Source organism: Pleurodeles waltl, chromosome 11 (genome assembly GCF_031143425.1).
Source record: "Pleurodeles waltl isolate 20211129_DDA chromosome 11, aPleWal1.hap1.20221129, whole genome shotgun sequence".
In the NCBI taxonomy this organism is placed as follows: Eukaryota; Metazoa; Chordata; class Amphibia; order Caudata; family Salamandridae; genus Pleurodeles; species Pleurodeles waltl.
The window spans coordinates 624,098,021-624,110,087 of record NC_090450.1 but is presented as its reverse complement, the minus strand read 5'-3'; positions in this window follow the sequence as shown (position 1 = coordinate 624,110,087).

The window sequence follows — 12,067 nt, the reverse complement described above, 5'->3', positions numbered from 1 at the left end:
ATATATATATATATATATATATATATATATACATATTACCAAGTGGTGGTCACCATTAAGCATTTATAGTTAGGACCCAGTTTCTATAGAAAAAGCTTTATTTAACTTGCCAATATCTTCACCTTCACGCCAGTTGACGAATCTTCTTAACATTTTTCCCAAAAATCTAATGCTTATGTGAGCTGCTGTCTGGGAAGTTTTCGGGTGATCCATCAAGTGGGAGCGAAGAAAAAAGGGGAGTCCAAAAACGCTTTTTCCCCATTTTTTCATAGAGATTTTAAACAGTGATAGTGCCTGAACTATTGGAAATAATTACACCAAATTTGACAGAAAGGTAGCTTTTCGTCTATAGAGCAACATTTTTGTTATAGTGTAAATACATTCAGTATTTTTTTAGTAATTAAAGACAAAACAAATTTGTATATATAGGGATGCAAAGGTTTTGTGAACCCTTTCAATTTTGTGCTGAGATCTGATTGCCTGTCAACATTTCAACAAGGATGTGCTGGTAGCCATGTTGGGACTTGGCTTTAGCCCAGTCCTACAAAAAAAAGTAAAAAAATAAGAAACGTGGCCAGGTTAGAGTCACTCCAACACTTAGCTCTTTTGTTGGGGTCCCAGAGGGACCACCCTCAAGGCTTAAAAAGCATTTTTGTTAAAATTTAATTGCAGATCCAGGCATCTGCCAAAAAAAAACAAAAAAACAAGTAAGGGCACTCGCACCTGTTTTGTAAACAGTCTCCGGGTGGGCCAGGTCCAAATGGTAATATAAGTTTGCAATTTTATCTCCTCCCCAGAGCTTTTATCAAAATGGATGTGAAGGGGCCACACAGCCCCCCGGCAGCCCCGGAACCACCACCTCCCTGGGGCATTAACAAATATAAGGTGGGGACCTCTCAGCCCCCCTGCAGCCCCGGGGACCTCTGCCTCTCTGGGGCTTTGAACTAATATGATGTTGGGGGTGGGCTTCACAGCCCCCCGAAGCCTCAGGGACCACCACCTACCCAGGGCTTTGAAGTAATTTGATGTGGGGTGGGCACTCACCCCCCTGCAGCCCTGAAAACCAACAACTCCTCCGGGCTTCAAAGTAATTTGATGTGAGGGCCACTTGGCCCCCTGCAACCCTGGGGACCACTTTCTCCCTGGGGCTATAATAAAAGAGAGAGGGGGTCCATTGTGGAACCCTGAACCCCAGGGACCATCACCTCCCTGGTGCAATGCTTCTTGGAGGTGGGCCTATTAGAGTACTTCAGCCAATAATGGCCTTGGGGACCACCACTACACAGGGCCTGCTCCTGCTATGTCCCATGGTGCCCATGTCTGGGACATAGCTGTTTTCTGACAGCTCCCACCAAGCAAAAGCAAACAAAGTCTGCTTTCTGACGGCAGGAGCTGTCAAACATTTCCCACTGGCAGAAAACAGAGTTTTCATCTGTTTCCCCACATGCAAAAATGTGTGTGGGGAAACAGATGAAAACATTGCTCCCACAGTCAGGGAGCTGCTTTTTACAAAGTAGCTCCCTGATTGTGGGGAGCTGCGTTTTAAAGCAGCTCCCTGCTTGTAGGAGCAGTGCTGGCTCCCGCTGTGAGCGGGGAGCTGGCAAGGGTCGCAGGGGCCTTGAGGATCCACTTGCAGTCCTGTTGCTTTCTATCTCTCTGTTCTATCCCAAAAGGGGATGGAAAAGAGAGAGAGAGAGAGAGTGCATCACACTAAGAGGTAACCTATTGCATAAATGGTAAGGTCACAGACCCTTGCAATAAAAGTTGAGTGTTCTACTCCTGGTGTGTCCGTGGCCATTTTCCTTCTTTAATTTCTTTTTAACCTTCAAAAGTTTAAGATTCATACTTAAAGGAGATCTCACTCTTTTTAATTGACAAATACATTTTTGTTTTCAATTTATCCAGAAATATCTCAAAGTATGTCATCCATCAAAGTGTAAACAACTCTCTATCTCGCTGCCTCTCCATCTCTTTCTCTCTCTCTCTCAAATTCTCTTTTTCAGTCACTTTTCCCACTCACACACCCACTCAGACCCTTATGCACGCATTCATAGACCCACCCAGACACACATACCTACTCACAGACCCACTCAGACCCTTGTGCACTCACTCATAGCCCCACTCAGACCCTCAGACTCACAGACCCACTCAGACACTCAGACACTGACTCACAGATCCACTGAAACACTCACACACCAACACCCACCCACTTACAGACCCACACAGACACTCACGCCACCCACTAAGACACAGATGCACCCACTCTCACACCCAGACAGACACTCTCACAGCCACTCTCACCCCCAGATATACTCTCTCACACCTATTCCCACAGCCTGAGAGACAGGATATGGCCAACTCCCAGCAAGCATGGCTAAAAGGCCTTGTGTAGTGGGGGGTTGGGTGGTTAGGGGGGTTGGCCACAGGGTCGGGTAGCAGGTCAGGCCTTGTGGCCAACCCCACCCACACATGGCCAAAGGCCATGCATGGCACAAGGTTGGGTGCTTATAGCAGGATTGGGCTCAGGGCCTGGATGCAGGCCAAACTCTGCACACACTGCCAAAGGTTGTGGCAGCAGTGTTTGGATTAACATTTAGTGATGAAAATGACTATACATTAAAAAAACATAGAAATTCACTGAAAAAACAAAGGTTACAGGGACGTTATAGTTAGGAAAGAGAATTTTAAAAAACAGAGAAATTCACTTAAAAAAACAAACTTATAGTTAGGCTCACATTTTAAATGTACCAACCGAAGAAATTCACCTGCTTCACCTGAATAACTATCTCCTAGCATTCAGGCAAAGGAGATAACCAGAACAGGATCAAATATTTCCATAATATGTGGCCTGCCAGAAATTCATGCTGATTTGGTGGATGTTTTTGACAAAAAAAGGCCAACACTTTACCTCCCCATCAGGAGTTTGATTACAGGATAGATCTCACACCAGGAGCCAAATTGCAATGCAGCAGAATATGGCCCTCATTACAACCCTGGCGGTCGGTGTTAAAGCGGCAGTAATACTGGCAACAGGCCGGCGGTAAAAAAAATTGGATCTTGACCACGGCGGAAACCGCCAACACAGACAGCCACTTTAACACTCTGACTGCCACGGTGGTAGCAACAAACACCGTGACGGTAACCGCCAACAGACAGGCGGAAGACAATGTACCACCCACCTCATCACAACCCACCAATCTGCCAGCTTTTCCAGGGCAGTACCAACGCCATCAAAAGCACGGTGGAAACAGAACACAGAAGGGAAACCACTCACCTCTCGACACTCAACGAAGAACCAGGAAGCCATGCAGCCCGAGTTACAGGTCCTGCCCATGCTGGTCTACCTCCTCATCTACCAGGAATACCAAAGGCGGCGGCGACGACCACAGTGAGTACTGCACCTAGTACACAGGGGAGGGGGAGGAAAAAGAGAGTGACACACACACACAACACACCACACTACCACCCCCACCCTCACCCACGACACCATACACACAAACACATGTAACATTATATTTACACCCTGCAACCCACTGGAAGAACACAAGGACTAAATGAAGTAAGCCAAATCAGTGATGTATTAGAAATAGGCAGATATACGTAACCAATAGAAAAACAGTATTTACTAAAATATATAATATGTACATAAGGCCGTACATTGTCCTTCCCAAATGTCCTTGGGACTCTGGGCCAAAAATCATGGGCCAAGCCCACACTTGACTCCTGCCTCAATACGGAGAGAACACTGCAGGGGCATCAGGTCGAAAATACACAGGCACCTCAGGGGGACAGGGAAGGGGGGGCACCTCAGCCAGAAGATGGGACAACGCCACTGCTCCTGGAGGCGGCTCCATGCCCACAGCGATGTCCTGGGGAGTGCAAAGCCACAGTCTCTCAAGTGGGTGGTTTGCCCACTGCTTGGTCCTGGGGAGTGCAAAGCCACAGTCTCTCTAGAGGGTGGTTTGCCCACTGCTTGGTCCTGGGAAGTACAAAGCCACAGTCTCTCTAGTGGATGGTTTCTCCACTGGGTCTGGAGGGGGCTCCATGCCCACAGCAATGTCCTGGGAAGTGCAAAGCCACAGTCTCTCAAGTGGGTGGTTTGCCCACAGCAATGTCCTGGGGAGTGCAAAGCCACAGTCTCTCAAGTGGGTGGTTTGCCCACTGCTTGGTCCTGGGGAGTGCAAAGTCACAGTCTCTAAAGTGGGTGGTTTGCCCACTGCCTGGTCCTGGGGAGTGGAAAGCCACAGTCTCTCTAGTGGGTGGTTTGCCCACTGCTTGCTCCTGAGGAGTGCAAAGCCACAGTCTCTCTAGTGGGTGGTTTGCCCACTGCTTGCTCCTGGGGAGTGCAAAGCCACAGTCTCTCTAGTGGGTGGTTTGCCCACTGCTTGCTCTTGGGGAGTGCAAAGCCAAAGTCTCTCTAGAGTGTGGTTTGCCCACTGCTTGGTCCTGGGAAGTGCAAAGCCACAGTCTCTCTAGTGGATGGTTTCTCCACTGGTCTAGAGGGGGCCTTGTGCCCAGTGTGCTTCATCCTGCCAAGGAGGGGGTGAGTGGATGCATATCTCCACTGGTTCTGGAGGGGTTATGCAGCACTTGGGGTGTGGCAGTTCACATTCCTTCACCTGGGTGTCTGAGGCACGAGATTTGCAAGGACCAGGTTGCATGAAAGTACATGGAGGCAGGGCTAGACTCCTTCCTGCTGTGGCTAAGGCTGCAAACTGGTGGTAGTGCTGGTGCTGGTGGGGGTGCTGCCAGAGGTAGTGGGAGGCTCCAGCCTGTCTTCTGCAGCCTCGGATGGCTGCTCACTGGGGCTGCTGCTGCTGGTATTGGTCCTACTGTCAGCGGTGCAGGTGGCAGTGCTTGTGGGGGTGCTTGCAGTGGGGCTGGTGGTGGTGCTGGTAGTGGTGCAGATGCTTGTAATGCCAGTGGTGGAGGGAGGCTCCAGCCCTTCTCCGGAAGCCTCAGACAGCTGCCCACTGGGGATGCTGGTGCTGACAGTAGTGGTGCTAGCGGCGGTGCAGGTGGCGGTGCAGGTGGCGGTGCAGATGGCGGTGCTTGCAGCGGTGCTTGCTGCGGTGCTGCTGGCAGTGCTGCTGGTGGTGCAGGTGGCGGGGCTGGCGGTTGTGCTGGTGGACACCAGGCTCTCTCTTGCAGCCTCCGATGGCTGAAGTTGCTTGCCATGGGTTTTCTGCCCCTTCCGCACCTTGGCAGATGCTGTTGTTACCTTGGTTCTGGCAGCTGGAGTTTTGGAGGAGGCCTTGCTGGGTGGGTCGTGCTGTTTGCCCTTGCTGCATGCTGTCCCCTTCTTCACCTGGGCAGCTGGAAGAATGGTTTTGTCCTTGGCAGGGGTTGGTGGCACACTGGCTGGGCTGACGGTTGCACCCTTTGAGCCTCTGTGAGTTGCAGGTACCACAGCGGATGCTGACTTGGTGGCTGAGGTGCTGGCCTGGGTTCTGGACACCCTGGCCCAAGAAGAAGGCCGGGGGAGGGGGAGGGAAGAGGTCAATGTTTGCCAGGAAAAGTTTTTTAGACACACTGGGGCGGGAAGAGGGAGAGGGCTTCGGAGTGGGAGAAGAGGGAGTGTTTGTAGGAGGTGTCTGTCTGCTGAGTGTGGGTGAAAGTGCATGGGCTGGATGCTGTTGTGAGGTGGATGACTGTTGGGTGGGTGGGTGCTTGTGTTTGTGTACTTTGGGAGGAGGGGTCACAGACACACTGGGAGAGGACACAGGGGACGTGTGCATGGATGTGGGGGTGGTGACTGCCAGTGAGGGGTGAGTAGTGATGGGTGTGCTGGTGATGGAGGTAGTGGATGAGGATGTAGTGCATGCAGGTATGAGTGGAGACGCTACTGGGAGGGAAATGGACGAGGAGGAGGAGGGGGACACAGTGGAGGCAGTAAATGTTGGTGTGTCTGCATGGGGATGGTGCTTGTGTGAGTGCTTGTTGGATGATGTGTGGTTCTTGTTTGCCTGAGCCACTTCTGTGTGTTGATTTGGGTAAATGCTAGTCGACGGTGTGCTTGGGATAGGCTGGGCTTGAGGGGATTGGGACTGGGCTGAGGACGTTGGAGGGGGAGGCTAGAGACAGGGACAATGGCTGCCATCAGTGCGGAGGCCAGTGCCTGAAATGCTCTCTGTTGGGCCGCCACGCCAGAGTGAATGCCCTCCAGGTATTCATTTGTTTGTTGCAAATGCCTCTCAACACCATGGATGGCATTCAGAATGGTTGACTGGCCTACAGTGAGGGATCTCAGGAGGTTATTAGCCTCCTCACTGAGGGCAGCAGGGCTGACTGGGGCAGGGCCTGAGGTGCCTGGGGCCAAGTAGATGCCCACCCTCCTGGGTGAGCGGGCAAGGGAAACACACTGAGGGGCTGCTGGGAGGGCGGTCCTGGTACTAGGGTGGCAGCTGTACCTGTTGTTGGGGTGGGCACAGAGGTTTCTGCCACCACCAGTGAGCTCCCATCGGAGGGGAAGTTGCTGCCTGTGGACTCCCCCCGTCGTGGTGCTCCCCTCACCCTCCCTCCCACTGGTCCCCTCACTGTCGGTGGATTCGGCCTCCAGGCCCATGTGGGATGCAGCTCCCTCTGTCACCTGTGACTCTTCTCCTCCGCCAGTTGATGCTAATGCACACAAGGACAGGGTGACAAAACAAAAGGGGGGGGGAGAGACAGAGGATACACTTGATCAATGCCAGCAACACCACTACCGTTGGCGTAAACAACACACAGGGAGCAGCCCTATGCACAGGACCATGCCCAAACATTCACTAAGATAGTCACCAGCCCATGGGGTACAATGCCTAACGCCATAAGCTGCAGACTTTAAAACCCACAGGACCCTGCCCAGTAGCACATGTCCACTAACAGTATTGGGGTAGGAGTGCTTCAGAGCCTGCCAAACAAGGGACCTACACTGGCATCTTTGCCCTTGCCTAGGGGCACCCATAGCCCACATCCCCCACCCAGGTACATCTTAACACCTGCAAAGTCAGGATTCAGAATTTGTACTCACTCCCTTGTGACTGCTGTGATGCCTTCAAGCGCCCATCCAACTCCGGATAGGGCACTGCCAGGATGCGGAACATCAGGGGGGTCATGGCGCGACGGGCACCCATTCCTTGTTCGGAGGCCAGACCCAGCTGGGCCTCCACCGTCTTCTTTGCCCAGCTGCAGAGGTCCTCCCACCTCTTGCGGCAGTGGGTGCTCCACCTGTCAAAGACCCCCAGGGTCCACACCTCCTTGGCGATGCCACGCCAAATACCCTTTTTCTGGTGGGAGCTGACCTGCATGAAAAAAGACAGCACACATTATCAAAACCTACAGACTTGACCGTGCCAAAATCATAGAACTGTGTGCACAATTGGAGCCAGACCTGATGTCAGCTATCCTCCAGCCCACAGGTATCCCCTGTGAGAAAAAAGGGCTGATTACAGAGGCCCCCTAACTTTTTGCCCCATTTTCCACTTTTTGCTGGTGTTTTCCTGATTCTGATGGTGCCCTGGGTACTGCTAACCAGTCCCAGGGCCTGTGCTCTGTGTAAAATGGATATGCAAATTAGGCTAATTATAATTGGCTAAGTTAACCTACCTATAAATGGGAGGGAATCTCCCCTCAGCAGATGGTGAGGCAGGAAGGGGGAGGGCTGCCAAACTGGTCTTCAAAGGCAGAGAAGGACATTTGGAGCAACCAGCAACACCCCCACATCCTGAAACCCCAGACAACTAGGTGCCCCCTTGATTAGATTAGGAGAGGGCAGGAGAGGGGTGTGTTTATGATTTTTAGCCACACCAGTGGGTGGGCTCAGCCAGATGTAACCTCCAAAAATCAGATTCAGCCATGATGGATTTTTAGAGAATGTTGCCTCCTGGGATTGATTTTTGCCACACTTCCCAGGAAGTGGTCATCACAGGGGGAAGGACCCTGCACCTGATTGGAGAACCAGGACCTCCCTGCTTTTCACCCACGAGCAAGGATAAAACTGGCAGACCTGCACCCACACCTCAGATCCCCATCAGATTCCAACAAGGAAGAACCAAAGGAGAAGAAGGACTGCCCTGCTGGACCCCTGGCCTGCACCTGGAACCTGCACTCAGAAGGACTGCACCAGCTGCACACTTGGGCTTCACCACAAGAAGGACTTTGCCTGGCTTCAACTGGTTCAAGGAGGGACTCCCTGTTTGCTACAGGTGAAAAATTGCTATCCAGAGTCCCCTGCACCAACTCCTGAAGAAAGCAACCAGCTGACCACTGTCCAGTGGCCAAAAAGGAGTTTGCGCCAGGTGCATTCTGGGAGTTGTAGTCCGCACCCCCCAAGGACCATCTCAGAACTTCTGGACCCTTGGGGTGAGCTGTGGACCCCAAAAGAACCTTAAAAGGACATCTGGGAGAAGCCCCAGAAGTTTGGAGAAGTTTGGACAACTTTTGTAAAAAAGCTCCATATAGGGACCGACCCGCCGCGGCAACTCTAGCCGGCTTGCCTCAACCGCGACCCGGCCTGATTTGCTGGTTCATCCCGGTAAAGAAAATTTCCAAAAAAGAGACTAAGGGGGTCATTCCGACCCTGGCGGTCATTGACCGCCAGGGCCGGGGACCGCGGGAGCACCGCCAACAGGCTGGCGGTGCTCCTTTGGGCATTCTGACCGTGGCGGTACAGCCGCGGCCAGAAACGGAAATTCGGCGGTCTCCCGCTGGCTTTCCGCTGCCCAGGGGAATCCAGCTGCGCCACCATGGGGATTCTGACCCCCATACCGCCATCCTGTTCCTGGTGGTTTCGGCCGCCAGGAACAGGATGGCGGTATGGAGTGTCGTGGGGCCCTTGGGGGCCCCTGCAGTGCTCATGCCAATGGCATGTGCACTGCAGGGGCCCCCGTAAGAGGGCCCCACTTAGAATTTCAGTGTCTGCTTAGCAGACACTGAAATTCGCAACGGGTGCTACTGCACCCGTCGCACCCCTTCCACTCCGCCGGCTCCATTCGGAGCCGGCTTACTCGTGGAAGGGTGTTTCCCGCTGGGCTGGCGGGCGGCCTTTTGACGGTCGCCCGCCAGCCCAGTGGGAAACCCAGAATGACCGCCGCGGTCTTTTGACCGCAGTACGGTCTTCTGGCGGTTCCCGCTTGGCGGGCGGCTCCCGCCGCCCGCCAAGCTCAGAATAACCCCCTAAGTCCGAAGGTAAAAAGTTGACCGGGATCTCCCAGCCAGCGTATCCGAGGAGGGCTCCATGGACGTCGGATCAAGATCCAGGTTTACCCCGGTCAAAGGATTTTCACCTCGAAAAAACGACTAAGTCCGAAGGTAAAAATCTCCACCGAGGATTCCAGCATCGCGTATCCGGAGAAGGGCTCCAGGAGGTCGGATTGGACTGGCAGGTTCTTCCCGCTGAAGAAAATCTTCGAAAAAAAAGACTAAGGGGGTTATTACAACTTTGGAGGAGGTGTTAATCCGTCCCAAAAGTGACGGTAAAGTGACGGATATACCACCAGGCGTATTACGAGTCCATTATATCCTATGGAACTCGTAATACGGCTGGTGGTATTTCCGTCACTTTCAGGACGGATTAACACCTCCTCCAAAGTTGTAATAACCCCCTAAGTGTGAAGGTAACATTTTAACCGAGGCCTCCCGCGGCCTGTAGCCTAGCAGGGCTCCATCGTGGTCAGCCTGAAACTTTGACTTTGCCCCGGTTGAGGTGCAACCAGATGACCCGATTGGCGCTTTTTGTTTCTAGGCGCTAAAAAAATAATAATTCTTTAAAAATTCATATCTCCGGTTCCCCTTATCCGATTTTATTCGTTTTGGTGTCATTTTAAAGATAAAAATATAATCTATTTTTATAAATTGGTTTTGGATTTTTAAACTGTTTCCTGTGTTTTATTTAATTACTGTTTTGTGATATTTGGATGCTTTACACTCTGTCTCCTAAGTTAAGCCTTGACGCTTGTTGCCAAGCTACCAAGGGTTGAGCTGGGTTTAATTTACTGAGACCTAACTGGACCTTAGTGGAGGTTAGTGGCCTATTGCTAAGTGTAGGTACCTACCTGCCCTTACCAATAACCCATTTTCCAACATTTTTGGTGAGCAGTGGTGGGATCCTGTACTTGTGTTCAGTATCATGTTACAGTATTAAGTAAAATAAATTAAAAATCCTTTAATTGTCCTAGTGCAAAAATTGTTTTTAATTTGGATTAATTTCAATTATTGAATTTTTTTCGATTTTTCTAAATTCTTGTTTCCAATTTTTGCAAAAAGTTTTTGTTGACACAAAACTAGGGAACCATGGAGCTTCATCTGGCTAGCCTACCCACACTGACAGTAGTCCAGCTTAGGGGGTTGTGTACTGAAAGAGGGTTGCCTGCAACCACTGACCTCAGGAAGCATGTCCTGATCAAATCCCTGACAGCATGGGCTGAGGCCCAAGAGGTAGACTCAGAAGAAGCTCCAGAGGAGGGAGAAGTAGGGGAGGATGCTAGCTCTAACCACTCAGGGGAGGGAGGGCATCTGAGCCTAAGTGAGGATGAGGAAGACCGGTCCTCATTACATACAGTCACTAGGGGCAGACCCAAAGCTATTTGGGGGAAGGGGGTCCCTTCAGGAGGAGAGAACCTGTCCCTCAGAGAAAGAGAGCTGGAGGCCCAGCTAGCATTCATAGCTTTGGAGGCAGAGAAGCTGGCCCTAGAAAAGAAAAAGTGGGCAAAGAGAGAGAAAAGAGATGGTGGCAGCGACAGAGAAGTTGAGGTGTCCATGGGTGGGGGGGTTGCCCCAGATTACCCAAGGGGGAGGTTCCTGCTTATGTAGAGGGGGATGATATAGACAAGTGGTTGGAGGCCTTTGAGAGGGCACTCCAAATGAGAAGGGGTAGGCCTCAATACTGGGGTTCCCTTTTGTGGGAGTTGGTTCCCAACTCAGGGAGGGATAGGCTTCTTACCTTAAGGGGGGAGGAGGCAGATTCATACCCTAGTATGAAGAGGTGCTTAACCAAGAAGTTTGGTCTAACCCCAGAGCAGTATAGAATGAAGCTCAGGGACACCCAGAAGGTCAGTACCCAGTCTTGGGTTGACTTTGTAGACACCTCACTTAAGGCACTAGAGGGCTGGATTATTGGTAACAAAGTAAATACTTATGAGGGGTTATACAATCTGATCATGAGAGAGCACATCTTGACCAATTGTACCCAAGAAAGGTTACGCCAGTATCTAGTGGATTCTAAGCCGACCAACCCTAGAGAGCTAGGGGAGGCAGCTGATGAGTGGTTGAGAACCAGGGTGGTTGTCAAGTCCCAGGGGGGAGACTCCAAGAAGGGGGGGTCAGGTCCCCAAAAACCTAAGGAGGGAGGTGGTAAGACCACCACAGAGACTCCCTCTGTGCCCCAGAACCCTAAGAAGGAGGAGAGTAAATCCCACTCCCACTCTGACAAGCAGAGACAGGGAGACCCAGGGTTAAAAAAGCTCTTGGACAGTAAAGCTTGCTTTGACTGTCAGCAGACAGGTCACTTCAGAGGAGATGCAGCCTGTCCAAAGAAGGTGGTTAGCACTGGGCTGTCCAGTGTAGCCATGGAGGAGGACTCCTCAGATGATGAAGTCCTCCTAGCATTGAGCTGGGAGACAGGACCAGATGGTGAGCTGGTGATCCCTGAGGGTGGGAGTAGGCACTTCCACCCCATTGAGGTGAATGGGATCCCTTCCACTGGCCTGAGAGACACCTGTGCCAGTCACACTATAGTGAGTGACCGGTTAGTGACCCCAGACATGTATGTCCCAGGAGAGACTAGGATAGTCAGGATAGCCACAGGGGAGGTCACCTCCAAACCTGTAGCCATAGTGCCCCTAGAGAGGGAGGGTATCCTTGACTGGTTTAGGGTGGTAGTCAGTGCTGACCCCCCCCTAGATTGTATCCTGGGCAATGACCTCCCAGAGGTGAGTCTGGTCCCAGATGGGGCGGTCGCCCAGGGCGCCCCCCCAACCCAAAGTCCTGGGGAGTCAGTCCCTACAGTTAGGAGACAGGGGTCCCCAAGAAAAGGAAAGAAGAAAAGGAAGGGTAGGCCACTCTTGAAGAGAGTTCCACGGAGCCAAAGGCC